Raw genomic sequence first — 15995 nt, 5'->3', positions numbered from 1 at the left:
TAGGTCTTCAGTGGCAATTCTGAGAGATCTGTAGATAATCACGTGAGTTATATGTTTGGCACTAATCTTCCGTTCGGCTCTGCTCGTAGCCCGAGATCTTCCAACCTATAGCGGCTAGTATTACCCCTATAATGAGATACGATATGACTATTGTTTATCTGGATGACTTTGCTATTATTACCGGGAATAAAGACCACTATGAAGAAGTATTGGAATGCTTGCGCCGCCTTATTGAAGATTTAGGTATAACAATAAACCATGATAAATTCGTTGCACCAACCATAACAATGACACTTCCGGGCATATATATCGACAGTGTTGCCGGTACATAAAGAAGATAAACATGTATATCTGAGAGACTTTTCAAATCAATTTGTAAAAGCGAAGAAAGTGAAAAAATTACAGTTGCAAGGCAGTCTTTAACTGACAGTTAATCATTGTTGTTCTGACAGCACCAGTGGCAAATGACCTAAAATATTTTGGATTCTGAGATTAAAATTTACAAATAAAGTGACGGAGAAACATATTTTATCAGTGATGTTATAACAGTACAGTAAACTACGTTATAACGAACACGCCTAGAAAAAAATGACCAATATAACGATATAAATATAACTTATTTTCCCGGCCATTTGTTATGCTTATAACGAACTACGGTTATTACGACCTAAAATTAGTGGTGTCTTGGAGTTCGTTACAACTGTATTTTACTGTATTTTTATATAGGTTGTATAATACGTTGTTCTACAGTCACTCATAATTCCATGAATGGCCCATGTATTTTAATCCAAAGGTATGATTTTATGCAATATTGGTGTACATCGGGGTGAGACTATAATACAGAATCTGTCCGTCTCTATCGGTTCTATCTTCGAAAACTTGTTGGTTTTCTTTGGGTTATTTGTCTTATAAAATCTGACGGAATATATGCTTGTCGTAAGTGAGTGAGTGAGTGAGTGAGTATGGGTTTACGCCGCTTTTCGCAATATTCCAGCAATATCACGGCGGGAGACACCAGAAATGGGCTTCACACATTGTACCAATGTCGGGAATCGAACCCGGGTCCTCGGCGTGACGAGCGAACGCTTTTACCACTAAACTACCCGACCGCCCCGCTTGTCGTAAGAGGATCGGCGACTTTGTTGATGCATGTCATCATGTCCACATTGCGTGGATCAATATTCATGATATAAACTCGCGTTTGGGCACAGTGCCGCCTTGAAACTTGAGTATTGCTGAGCACGGCGTTAAGCAACAAAACATACATACACTGTTCTGGATAGTGCATTTGTAAAATGTAATCATCTCCAAATATCATGTCAAAGTCACTAAAACATGCAAACTTGGCACATAAAACTCTCTCCACATTCATAAGGAATATCTGATTAAGGCAGAGTCGATTCCACGATTTCTACTTTGTGTACATTACTCTTGCATCATTAAATCATTCACAGTTGGAGCTTGATACAAGTCAAAATAGGGATTCTTTTTGTTCACTGATCCGTCTACCATTAACCTTTATGAAAAATATACTGAAGCCCTGAAAGGTGTGAGAGAGAAAAATACTACTGACATTCTTTATCGTATGTTTACAATCGAATGAGCGAATAAACAATTTTAGGAAGTCATGAAAACATGCATCAAAACTCTTTCTTAACAAACGTAAAACAACAAACAAACTTCTGATGTTCATAGTTTCTTGTCATTAAATGTATTTTCTGAATGCTTTGATGCCATCACATTTTATTTCAAATGTCACAAATTAATCTGTAGTATACATCTTTATTCAAACCAGACAGTCTGGTATGGTAGTTCTATATAGTTCACGATATACTCAATTATTTGTACTATGTACTACTTAAAAGAAGTTAAAGAACACCCAATTCTTTCATATTATTATTCTTAACCTGCCATGTCAGTATTACTGAGTTCCTACACCAGAGAACAGTGATGTATATGATGGCATGGCATGACATGACTTGACACATTAACTGTAGTAATATGATAGAATCGGGTGTTCTTTTTTCTTCTTTTGAGTACTATGTTGTAACTGGATTTACCGATGCAACAATGATGACATCAATTGTAACTGTAACTAATCGTTACAGTAATGTGACCGTTTTCATAGAATAGTTAATCAATCTTTGTTTATACGATAGTTTAGGAAATGTTCAATTCCCAATACAATGATGGCTACTGTAATTCCCGATACACACATTGTCCAGGCACTCTGCAAGTGGGTCATTTGAAACTTCGTCATTGAATGGCCATATCCCTCCGTTTTGGTGCTGGACCATTTTCTTTCCCAGGCTTCCAGGATGCCGTTATCATACAGACGAATGAGCCTGAAATAGTGAGACGTATACTAGTATTTGTTTTACTACTGAAAATCAATAACAATAGAGGCGATATGAAAGCGTCGTGGTACTGAGAGAGAGAACTGAGAACTTTACATAAGTAAGCATAAACCAAACATTGTTTTACTGTTTGATAAAATATGGATATTTTGGTTGAACTTGGCAGACATATTTTAATAAACCTATTTTTTTTAACGTTTGCATTGTTTTAGATGCTGATAGGTAACCTGGCATTATACAGATCTAGTGAAGAACACAACTGCAACTCAAGTACGTACCAGGGTGCCGTTGTACAAAACAACCTTTACTAAGGTTAATCTTAAGGTAACCTTATCAAAAAGTTACGCCCGTTGCACAAAACTACCTTTGGACAACCTTAAGGTGGACAGGATACTCAGCGGCAACCTTAACTACGGTTGAACTCTTTAGTGTGGGAGACTTAATTATGTCCGTAGTTACGGTTGAGAGTGACCTGACACTCTTGGCCGATGAAGTCAAGTGTCGCAGCCATGTTTTATTCGGCTCATTTTCTTCAACAATCACCAATCATTCCAAAATGAGGGAGTGGGATGCAATAGCCGCAAAGTAAGTTTCGCCATACATTCAGTCTAGCTGATGTAGCATCGTTACTTTGTAAATGAGATCAAATTTATGTATCTATCATTGATATTATTTGAAAGCATAACATGACATCCAGTGGTGTTAGAAGAAATGTATTAATTTTCATTTTATATCGAACGTAAGTACAGGCCAAAATAAATTAATAAAAGTTCCTCCACACCATTAGATCTATATATTTCTATTCGAGTTCAAAATGTGTTATTTTGAACAGGATTTTTTTTTCAGCCCAAAGTGGCAAGGAAATAAAATAGAAACTCTTTGTACCCGGCCAGTTTGCGAAATAATTGGATAATAATCTGGAAAATACTACATTGCTGACTGAACTTAGTATGTTTGTCCAAGTTTGTCAGTGTCTCAAGCTGCATGGTGCGATCTTGGAAAACACGCTGTTTTCTCATACTTCTCTCAGTTTCCCAACACATCAACAAGAAAGTAGCCATGTTGAAATTCAATGAAGTTTCAAACTTAGCCACGCTAAGGTTGGGTCTGACCAACCTTTAATTTTCACCTTAACTAAGGCTACCTTAGCGTAAGGCAGTTTCATGGAACAGGAGGTCAACCTTAGTAAAGGCCTAAGGTTAAAACTTAAGCATATAAGGTAACCTTAGCGCTAAGGTTGTTTTGTACAACGGCACCCTGACAAGTAGATACAAATATATGCATGATACAATTAAATATACACCTTTCGGAATAAAGATACTGAAAAGAATATCACACTTTTTTTGTCTTTAATATCCTCCTCTTTGCCAAGTACATGAATATGGAATAAGTTCTAGTTTATTGTTTTATATCTCTCACGCGTTCAAACAGAAAGGTTTGGCACAAGATTTATGACGAAGCACTTTGTTGCCACTTTGGAAAACATCATTCCTTTTGTGGCTTAATATAATTACCACAGGGTGTTACAGGGTGTCCTCACCTTGTATTTTACACAAGCTAGTTTCACTTCAGCGACGGATAGTCAGAGATGGACAAAATTGATGTTCAACCCAAGATCAGTACCTCTCTATCATTTGAAGAATAAGGTTCGCCTAGAATCTTGTCTATTTATATTTTTTAATATTCCCCTTCATTTTACAAATGGAGGTACTGACACATGCTGCATGCTTAGACTCCTTTACTGGTTGTATATGTCCTCAATATATCGGTTATACAAATATTGTTAACAAGAAGTTGAAAAAATAAAACAAAAGTTATAAATCTTATTAAAATTGAGGTCTAAACCTTTTTCTTTTTAAGAATATTATGATTTTATCTATTGGACGTGTATGGAACTATCCATATAGGATGCATCCCATAAACCTGTGGTAATGTTGTGATGAGAGTTTTAACTGTCAGTAGTGGTAGACGTCTAGACAGCAGATTTAAAAGATAGATGCAGGTTTACGTATATAACAACTCACAACTGACCATTGGCTTAGTACAGGGTAGAGAGCAGTTATTGTTTTCTTAATATAATCTTAATCGATTAATTGTGGACGACATTCCAGACTAGTTGAGAAGTATTGAGGAACAATATATTTTCCAACGTTAGGCCAAAGATAATATAAACTCGTTGGACCAGCTTTAACAGCCAATATTGACGTGAATCTGAATGATAGCGGGGTACCTTGATGCAGCGGCACAAGAATCGCCGTCATGACACTGTCTGATGTTGATGGTGGACATGCAGGAATCTCCCCGGCCTTGATATGCTCTCCAACACTGTATCGTTCCAGCAATGCATAGAGTCCTATGCACCATGCTGTCGTTAGCAGTCCGCATACATACACTTCCCATTTAAAAATAGACACCAACAACATCCAATGGTTATCATTATTTGATAGTTTCTTATATAGTACCTCGCATTCGATGCGATTGGGGCTTTGAACTGGGTTTCACATGTCAGGATGTTGTTATTTCAAACAGGTTTTGCTTATGTCTGGACTGCTCAGGATTGTGGAAACACGAAGGGTTTCATAACTATGTTTAAACAGAGATGTGTAGATATGGAGATACAGAAATGGTTTCAAAAGATTACCAGCTCACATTTCCTGTCACATTATAATTCATACAAGTCATTACTAGCGCCAGAGATGTATATCACATTGGGTGTTTTAGATAAAGACTTGATCTGTGTAGTAGCTAAGTTCCGTACTCTTTCGCATAGTTTGAAAATACAAAAACTGCGTTATAGTAACAATAATGCGAAAACAAATGTTGACCAGCTGATGCTATACTGTGACCAGTGTGATGAATTAGTTGTTGAGGACGAGTACCATTTTGTACTATTCTGTTCATACTATAAGCAAAGTAGAAATACATTTATTCCACAATATTACCATAAACATCCTTCTCGTCAAAAATTAATTGAACTAATGTCCTCTACAACACATTCAACAATCAAAGGTCTTGCTTTGTACCTAAAGAGAAATTTGAAAACACAAGAAACAAACAAACATAATTATGTATTATGTATTACGTCACATATCATGGAAACATTGTAAGTCAACTGTGTGAGATCCACAACTAAATTAGATGTAAATGTATTGTACTCTGGACCACGAGGCCTCAAATACTGAAATAAAGAATCTTGTAGTAGTATAGCTGTATAATTATGCAAAACAATAGGTAAAGCGCACCGAAAGGCTTGCATTAGGACCGTTTCACAAACTAAAAAGTCCGGTCACGTGATAAGCCTACACTGGTAGTGTTGTCACTGCAGCAGAAACGGAATAAGACGAGCGGACGTCCTGTCCCTTTAGATTGAAAGAATCACCTGTCTCACTGTCTACATGCTATCTGACCTACCAAACAGTCGAGTCGTCATGAGTACTACTGTATTGCCACTTAAACCTTGTTATTTGGTCCATTTGAATTGAAAGATTCATCTGTCGTACTGTCTGTATGCTATCGCGATGGCCATGACCCTTTATGTAAAACTATGTCAATTTAACCTTTGTCATGCTTTTATTTACATGGGAGTTATTGTTCATATCTTGCTAAAACTGGTTATTCACTCATTCGACAGCATCACACACACTTAAAGGTATAAACATAACTTAAATATTGTCAGTAGTTTATGATTCAATACCGAACTCCATACGTGTTTCCACAGCAAAACCCAAAGCTTTCTGTATGATTTCAATGTACAAAAACCATTTATCTGAACATAGATAAGTTTTAACAAAACATTCAAGATATCAGTAAAGTGTTCATAAAGGTTTATCGTGGACATGTGAAGAACTGAGTGGCGGATGCTGCCTGTAGGGCAGGACATGCTGATACTTTTTGAGACACCTGGTGTCATCACTGATTTCCAGTGATCCAATCATATAATTTTCACCGCTATTTTGCCTTTTACGCCCAATGGAATCTGTTTCCGTTGATTCTCTACGTATCTCCAGGCGTTGACGTTTTGTAACTATTATGAACATGGAAAGAGTTTTTTTGCTTGTATTCACAATAGGGAATATACTCAAGCTCCAACCGTGAATCATTAAATGATTCCAGAGTACAAGGATCAATCGAATAAACATTACATTATGTCGGAAATTCGTGTGAGGCAAAATATGAACTGAAATCAACAATATTGGACAAAAACGAAGGAGGTAACAAACTGACAAAACTCTTTAGTCAATGGTATTGTACACACGTTCTTGGCAATTTCTGCATGTTTTGGTGAACTGATATTTCGGAGATGTTGACATTTGGATGACATCCTGTTTGTTTGCCATTCAGTCGCATATATATTTGTCAAGAGAGCAGTAATTGCAGATGTATTACATGTTTTGTTCCACCCGTGGAGATACGGGGTAGATCAGGTCTTCAGCAACCAATGCTTGGGGTAAGAGGCGACTAATGGGAACGGGTGGTCAGGGTCGCTGATTTGGTTGATGCATGTCATCGATCAAAAATTGCGTGGATCGATCCTGAAGTTTTCAATCACTGAATTGTCTGGTCCAGACTCGATTATTTAAAGACCGCCGTCATGTAGATGGAATATTGCTGAGTGCGGCGTTAAACAACAAACAAAACATGTTTTTTCTTTCGAAAAACGGGATATAATGCGGGAAATATAATATATTGATTTATAACCTGAAACAATATTGATGTGCTGTGATGATAAAGATTTGAAAACGTTAAACAATTTTGTTATACAGTACATTAGTTTACACAATATGTGGCTCTCACGCTGGACAAAAAAAACCCCTTGAAACCGTAATTTGGTCCTTAATTGATGAAGGCTCGTTCTGCAAGGAACACAACAAAGTAAAAGTTCTTTAATGCACTATTCAGAAAAGTGTTCTGTTTTGTTTTGTTGTTTAATGCAGCACTTAGCAATATGCCATCTAAATGACGGCGGATTGTAAATAATCCAGTCTGGACCAGACAATCCAGTGATGAGCATCATGAATTACCAATTTAAGCAAATTAAATGTGATGACATGCATCAACCGAGTCAACGAGCCTGACCGATCCCGCTGGTCGATGATAAGCATGGGTTGCTGAAGGCCATTTCTAACCCGGATCTTCACCGTGTTTCAGAGTAGTGGATCATAAAACTATATCCAACATAGAGTCAGTATATATAGATGAAGGAACCTCATTCTAACACAATCAAACACGGATATCGTCAGTGTGAAAGTTAGGTTTCACAAGAAGAATAAAACAGAAAAACAACGAGTGTCCGAAGATAGAGAGTCAGATGTGACTTGTTTGTTGTTTAACGCCACACTCAGCAATATTCAATCTTAATGACGACTGGGTGTAAATAAGCAAGTCTGGACCAGATAATCTAGTGATGGGTATCATGAATATCGATCTAATGCATAATCTAATGATGGCATGCATAAACCGAGTCAACAAGCCTGTCCACCCGATCCCGTCAGTCGCCTCTTTCGACGAGCATTGGCTGCAGAAGAACAATTCTAAACCGGATATTCATGTGCTGGTTGGATGTGATAATGTTTGTAAAGTATTGCACAAGCCTAACACATGGCAGCACATTGTCGAAGCAAGATCATAAAAAAACCATATATCATATTGAAGTTGTTCATGAATGATTTTTGTATTGCGCAAGTCGTCACGATGATACGATTTATACAGCGATGTTAATTTTTACTGTCCACGCGAGTCATGAATATTCATCTTTTCATCATTTGTATTTTTAATCTTTTAATACGGTGTATTGATGATTTACTGGTGGATTTGGTTAATTTGTAAAATAAGGATCGGTTTAGATAACCTTTTCAATTGTTTTCTTTAACTCAGTTACATTTCATTTTGTATGTTGTATATCCTCTGTATGGTATACACATCAGACATAATGGGCACTGACCCAAATATATGTGTATGTGATAATGGATACTACTCAACATATCTTTGAAAACTTCATTATCCAAAATAACTAATTATTTCACTTTGTTTCCAAAATGCACCGACACTCTTTTTCCTTTGTTCAATATGTTCAGCAAGCATTCCTCGTAACCCCTCTAATCCTAAGCCCATCCAGGCAGTACCCTTATACGGACCTTCCAACAGGACATGTAAAAGATCCACATTCAAAACTTGACACACGTTGTCAGACAGAGATCGGCCCAAATCATAACAAGAACAGACGGATTCTAGGGCTAGGCTGGTCGTGACGTGAGCTACAGCCGCCACGTCACCAACAACTACGTCAACGATGAATAATCGCCGCCCTACCTTCTGCCGTGACAGAGAACATTGTTCTCTCGTCTTGGAGTGCGTTCTGCCACGCACTTAACATTTGTACCTTTTCGACTGTCATTCACACACCAACAATAAACATGTCTGCTGTCGCCTTAAACTTCAACCCGGAGTTTTGTTTCCGGTAACTGTATCTCTGTGCTTCACCCTGAAAACGATTTAATATTGATTTGTCGCTACACAGAGCTACTGGCTGTCCCTGATGTTTTCCAAATAGACTCTGATCCAAATCTGCATCGCACTTTACATGTATATGCTTCAGCAAACTACATGCGTCTTGATCTGACAACAATGCAACATGATTCACTTCCTGAGACGCTTGCCTCCAAACACCAGTACTTATATTTTACATCAGGCAACAATATATTTAATTATCGAGTTATAAACCAGGCTGGTAAAGATTTTTTATCCACCATAGCACTCAGAGATGCTCGCTAAAACTCTGTTCCTTCTCGATAAACAGAAAGTCGCGTGATCGAAAAAAAAAGTACACATATTTCAAGGAGTGAGTGACTAAGTTGTGTTTAACGCCGCTTTTCACAGTATTCCGGTTATATCACGGCGTGTGAGCTCAATGTGGGAGGAAAGACACTTCGGTGAAACCCACGAGCACAGGTAAGGTGCTGTGGTTCTGATATCGAACATATACAATTTTAATTGGTTCTCTGCAGCCAATGTCATATACATTGATGAATGAAGAGGATTTATTAAAAAGAGGTGTCAGAAGGAAAAAGGGTTCCCGTTTCAACCAATCAGAATCAAGCATTCTTCGATATCATGTATGTTCTGAATCGGGAATCTGTAAGGAAAACACCGTAGAACAGCCCGTATTTCTGTGTAGCTATTCACAGTGGTGCGGTTGCCTCGGCTTACCTCGAGGCACCTGATGTACTGACTAAACATGTAATCCCGTGACACAGATGGTTTGTATGAAGACAAAAGTGTTCCTTCCAAGACTGTGTGTCTGTGTCTTTGTCTATGTCTGTATATGTGTATGTGTGTCTGTGTGTGTGCTTGTTCTGGTTCGAACTAATGATGGTGTAAGGGCACTGAGATACCATGCTGCAGTTTAACATGGATACTCCACTCAGACACATTATATTGACTCCTCGCCGATCAGTCCTTGTTTTAGCCCCATAATGCCGAGCGCAAGGCAGGGTAACAACAAGTACCACGTTTTAACGCATTTTGGTATGATAGGGTCAGGGATCGAACCACCGACCTTCTCCTCTCGGGCACATGTCTATCCCGACTCCGGATTAGTACAAGCAGCCACACACATACATGTACATCTTGAACGTGATTATCATTTCACCTCACCTACTCATTAATCCCACTTCCCTAGAAATGGGGGATAAATGCACGTTATCAGGCATGAGATCGACATAGCCTTCTCTACCTATATATGTAATCAATAGCAGTGTGTTTGCAAGACCTCACATTTCTATGATTACAGTGAAAGACAAATATCATACCATTTTGGAAAAATGGAAAACAGATGCACGATGTGAATTATGTCAATAACATTAGTGGGAACAAACAAACCGGAGTATTGAATGCATATTATGCTTATATACAGCTAAGAAGTATGGGGCGAAGGGAAAAACGACGACACAGGGTTTTGCCAACGATGAAGGGTTATATACTATCTCTGAGATTGTTGTAAATGGCCATGAGATATCAGCTGGCCCTCCGTTGGATGGAATACAAGTGACAAAACTCGCATACACACCAACCGAAGGTGTCTCTTCATTGTCGACGTAGTTGTTGGTGATGTGGCGGCCGTAGCCGACGCCGAGACACCGAGTTTTGCATGGGGATCTTTTTATAAAATGTGGTGTAAATTCAGTGACCCGCGTCCATATACATATGTAAGATGCGGCGAAATGTAGGGGTGTTAACTGATTTTTAAAGGTAGCACTGGGGATTCAAGGTATTGCCCGAAGGGGCATTATGATTAGCGGGCATACGCCGAATGTTTGCTGAATATATTAAATAGATAAAGGATAAACCCTTTCCATGTCCAATAGAAATATCTGACTAAAGCAGATTGATTGTACCATTCTGACTATATCACGAGCATGTGTTTATGGATCACTATCAAATAGTAATGATACCAGGTGTTCGCGAAACATGTCCTTAAATTACAAATGAACCAAATCTACCACTATGTCATCAGTCCATCATAATAAGATTAAACATTCAAATAAGGACAACATTCATGACTGACGTGGGTAGCAAAAAATAACAGAAGTCGCTGTAGAAAGATATTATGATCATATTATCACAACGAGATGCGCCATCAAGACCATTGGCGGAAAAAACCAATGTTATAGATCTGAACTACACCGGTTCATGGTATTGTAACGATGGCGAACTGCTCTGTGTCCAACCCGTGAAATACTTACATAATTTATATTACCCATAAGAGGAGAGTGGTCGTGTGTAATAGCTTTGTATTATGTGAATTTTATAGTTTCACAATGTTTATTGGTAAATATGACGGCACAGTACTTCACTGTCAGGAAACATACGAGTGAGTGAGTCTGGTTTTACGCCGCTTTTAGCAATATTCCAGCAATATCACGGCGGGGGACACTAGAAATGAGGTTCACACATTGTACCCATGTAGGGAATGGAACCAGGGTCCTGACGGCCGAATGCTTTAACCACTAGACTACCGCCCCAGGAAACATACAATATGACACCCATAAGTCATGACGTCACAAACTGATTACATTACGTCATCCGAACAATAGGATAACTTCAGTGAAGTTTCTCTGTAGAGTTGACTTTTCATACATATTTTCTCTTAAAACGTCAGTGTGTAATTGATAACGGAAACCAGTAACTGTAACAAGTCCATTAAACATAACTTTATTCTGAAATCAAATAATGCATCGTTGCATATTCATATTAATGAAGATGCAAAGTTTGCACATGCATATTAATGCACGGCGCACAATTTGGATGTGTGCATGTTTGTTGGGAGTATCGTATGTGGGTTTTGAATGTGAACAGCACAAACTGATTGTTTAAGTATCAGGTGCTCATGACAACTTTTTTTGTTTAACTGTAAATAACGCTTATGCAATGTCACATCATCCTGGAATTTATGGTTTTGGAAAGGATTTCTTTTTTCTGGTTTTGTGGCTTTAAGTAGTAAAATATCTATGATGTTATTGGTGATAGCATTCACGAATATTTGATCAGCCGATGGAAATCAACTTTTGTTTTACTGTAAATAACAGTTACGCAATGCCATGGCTTGCTGAAAATCAACGTCAACGCGCCGTGGGTATGCCCCAAACAGTGTGGTGCAAAACGAAGTTTCCAGACATTTCCATGTTCGTCGAAACACCATATCATCTCTTTGGGACGTTATCTACATCAGGGCAACTCTCATGACGTGTGACGTCACGCCAACAAGCCAACCATATTCGGTTGGTGGATCTACGAAATCAATACCAAACTGCCACATTAACAGCTCGGACAATTCCTGGGTGGAGACCAATTCGTGGCAGAACCGTACGCTTCCGGTTGAGGGAGCACAACTCTCGGCCCCACGTCCAGCGATACACGCAATTTTCCTCCAATGCCACCGTCAATATAGACAGCATCTGAGGCTGCTGGAGTGTACTGTTCACAGATCAGTCCAGTTTTCATCTGGACAGATCTGATGATAGTGAAATGGTCTGCGGGCGTCCAGAAGAACGTTTTAGCGACGCTTGCGTTACTCAACGTCATCAGTTTGGTGATGAAAGTGTAATGGTATGGGTGAGGTGCACCCGGCAAATCAAGCTCAACAATGTCACTTACTCACCGTACACATCAGGATCGGATATACCACTCGGATGCTTTATGTGCTCTTTTCTACTGACGATCCAGGTACTGTGCTCATTTGGCATTATCAGTATTCTAGAAAATGAACTAGATTTCACTAATTTGATACCAGCAGAAAATATTTTTCAAGTTGTACGTGACGTCATCAGTATTGACAAGTCCTTTGTGTCAACGACGGGGTATTTTTCCCGTGCACCGGGTTTATGTTGGCTCGGGGGACACCCTGTGCCAGCCGGTGTTGTATCAGATGTGCTACTTTGCTCTGGCGATATAGAAGCTCACTTATTCATCTGAAGACAGGAATAAACACTTCACAGTGTATGGTTTATGGCGAATGTGGAAGATATCCGATGTACATTAATGCATATATTCCTTGTTTAAAAAACTGGTTTAAATTTTTAGAAATGCACGAAGGCCGCCTGCCTAGAAAAGCATACAAAATGCTACTTAATCTGGACAATAATGGGTACACAACATGGGCATCACATAGTCGTTACATGCTATTTTATCACGTTTTCGGTTATGTGTGGTTGTATCAAGGTGTCGGTAATAAACATGATTTTTTAAGATTATTTCATAGAAAGTCACTAGATATGTTTCAGCAGGATTGGAGATCGACACTTGAAAACAGTTCAAGATATGTCATGTATATCTTTTAAATCGTTGATTGAACCTGAATTGTATTTAAATATTATAACATACACATCTCTGCGCATAACATATTCAAGATTTCGTCTCGGATTGTCTGAAATAATGATTAACATTGGCCGACATCGTTCTATACCGAAACAAATGAGATTGTGTCCTTTCTGTCAAACTTGTATAGAGGACGAACTTCATATACTGCTTGTTTGTACTGTTTATGCTGATTTAAGGGAAGCATATACTCCACAGAAATACCTGCGTTAATCAAATTTGTATTCGTGTAAATCTCTGTTGAATTCTAATGATAGAAAAACAATTCTGAGGTTAGCACTTTTCGTTCATCATGCACTTTCTCGGCGCAAGAATCTTATAGTATAGTGAAGTCACTTCGTAAAATAATTGTGTACATTCACTTTGTAACATTGTCTCCACATATGTATTGTATGCAGCAGTTGTACTCGCGGATATTATCTCTTTGAACTCTTATTTTGTATATGGGCCGGAGGCCCTCAGTACAATAAAACCTCTCGAACGAATTGTATGGGGCGGCATCATAACTCGTGGGGGAGCACAACTCATGATCATCATTGTTAATGGCGTACGCTACCGGGACGACATCGTTCGAGATCATATTCTTCCCCTTGCGCAAATGCCGGGACGTAGCGGCACGTTGCAGCAGGATAGTGCCCGCCCACATTCTTCAGACGTGTCCACCATACAACGTGTCTCGGATGAGATGGGTCGACGCCTACATCAGGACCAGAACCATCTTTGGTTGACATGTGCCGTTTTCAACCATCTGTTGTCTTCAATGCGTCAATTGACACTATTAAGTAAGTTGTCACACTATCTATCTTTTAGGCCCTGTCGCTCTGTTTCCTGTTACAAGGAAGGGTTTTGTCAATGGATTTCCTACAATAAAACATTTATCAGTCAAATGACTGATCCATGCTCATGATATCTATCACATGGTTGTCTGGTCCAGACTCGAATAGTCACAGACCGCGGGCATGAAGCTGGATTATTGATGAGTTCGCCGTAAAAAACAAAAACAAACATTATTCTGAATAGTGCATTTAAGAACTTTCACTTCGTCTGAGTTCCTTGGAGTATGAACCACTGACGTTTTACGGGCATGGGACCGTTTTTTTTACCAACATGAAAGCCATGTAAACTTTTGTACTATAAAATAATATTGCTCAATATTTCTAAGTCTTTATAATCACAGCACACGAATATTGTTTCAGCGTATGAATGAATATATAATATTTTCCACAACATATCACAATTTACAAAAGTAAGGTGTTTGAGATTTTCCATAGATTCCTACCTAGAACATCTAATACACCTGTAAATACATCTGCAATTACTAATGCAATTTACATACAAAACAGGATGTCATACAAATGTCAAAATCTCCAAATGTCATGCCAAGTTCACTCAAACATGCAAACATTGCTAATAAAACCTTTAAATTTTTTTTCCATATTCATAAGAATTCTCATCTAATCGCTGAGTCGATTGTTCAATTCCGACTTCATAATAAGCATGTGTGTACATTACCATTGACTTGAGGTTTTGTCAGCGCATTAACTCGTTTTGTTCAATATTGTAGATTCCAATTGCGATACTAATATTTTGCCTCATTTCCGACATAAAGTTCAATCGATTTATGAAAGTGAAATAAATTATCTCCGTACGCTTGCGTCATTTAATCATTGAGTAAATTCCAGTCACTGACTGTTTACTTAGTGCGGCTGTTGCATATACTATCATCTATGCATCTGCTACAATTGTGTGCATGGTCGCTGCTAAAATTATCAACGGACGTCTAAAAATCACACTTCGCGACCTCGATGCTCTATGTCTATCACGATGTCTGTCACTGAATCGCCTAGCTACTACACAGACAGTCGCCATTTGCTTCTATATCATCTTCTATAGTGTGATTGACACCAACCACACGCAAATATTGACCTAGGTTATGAGAAATGTCTGTTCATGTTCAGATCCCCGTACATGATTTCGGTACACAGCAATCACACAGAAAACTGTGGCTTTGTTGTGGAAACATTTCACATAGTATGTTCGGTGTTAACTGCTGTATGTTTATACCCTTGACTGTCTGTGATGCAGTCGAATGAATGAATGATCAGGTTTAGCAAGATATGAACAATAACTCCCTTGTTTAAAAAGCAACAAAACTATTTCAAATAAATCATGACAAATATTGAATTGACCTAGCCTTAACTAAAAGGTCACGGCCATCGGGATAGCATACAGACAGTACGACAGATGGATCTTGCAATTTAAATGGACCAAATAACAAGGTTTAACTGGATATACAACAGTACTCATATCGACTCGACTGTTTGGTAAGTCAGAGTTACCAAATACGAAACTTCTCACGTTCTTCCAGTGAAGATCTGGGTAAGAATTGATCTTCAGCCAGAGGCGACCAACGGTATTTGGTGGTCAGGCTTCGGTTGATGTATGTCATCGTGTCTCAGTTGCGTCGATCGATGCTTACGAGGTGCGTTCAATATGTTTTGAAACATCAATATCAGACCAAGTCGCAGAATATCTTTTGCACGTTTATTTTTCAATATAATCTCCATTCACCTCAATACACTTATTCCATTTGTCCTTCAAGCTTTTAATACCACTTTTATAGAAATCCGCAGATTGGCCCTCTAACCACACCTCTGTGGCAGCCTTTTTGTCCTCGACATCCTGGAAGCGTCTTCCACGTAGGGTGGATTTCATTTGACAGAACAGGAAATAGTCACTGGGGGCTAAGTCTGGGCTGTAGGGTGG

Source organism: Haliotis rufescens, unplaced genomic scaffold, assembly GCF_023055435.1.
Source record: "Haliotis rufescens isolate VD_foot unplaced genomic scaffold, xgHalRufe1.0.p SCAF_38, whole genome shotgun sequence".
Taxonomy (NCBI): Eukaryota; Metazoa; Mollusca; class Gastropoda; order Lepetellida; family Haliotidae; genus Haliotis; species Haliotis rufescens.
This window is presented reverse-complemented; position numbering follows the sequence as displayed.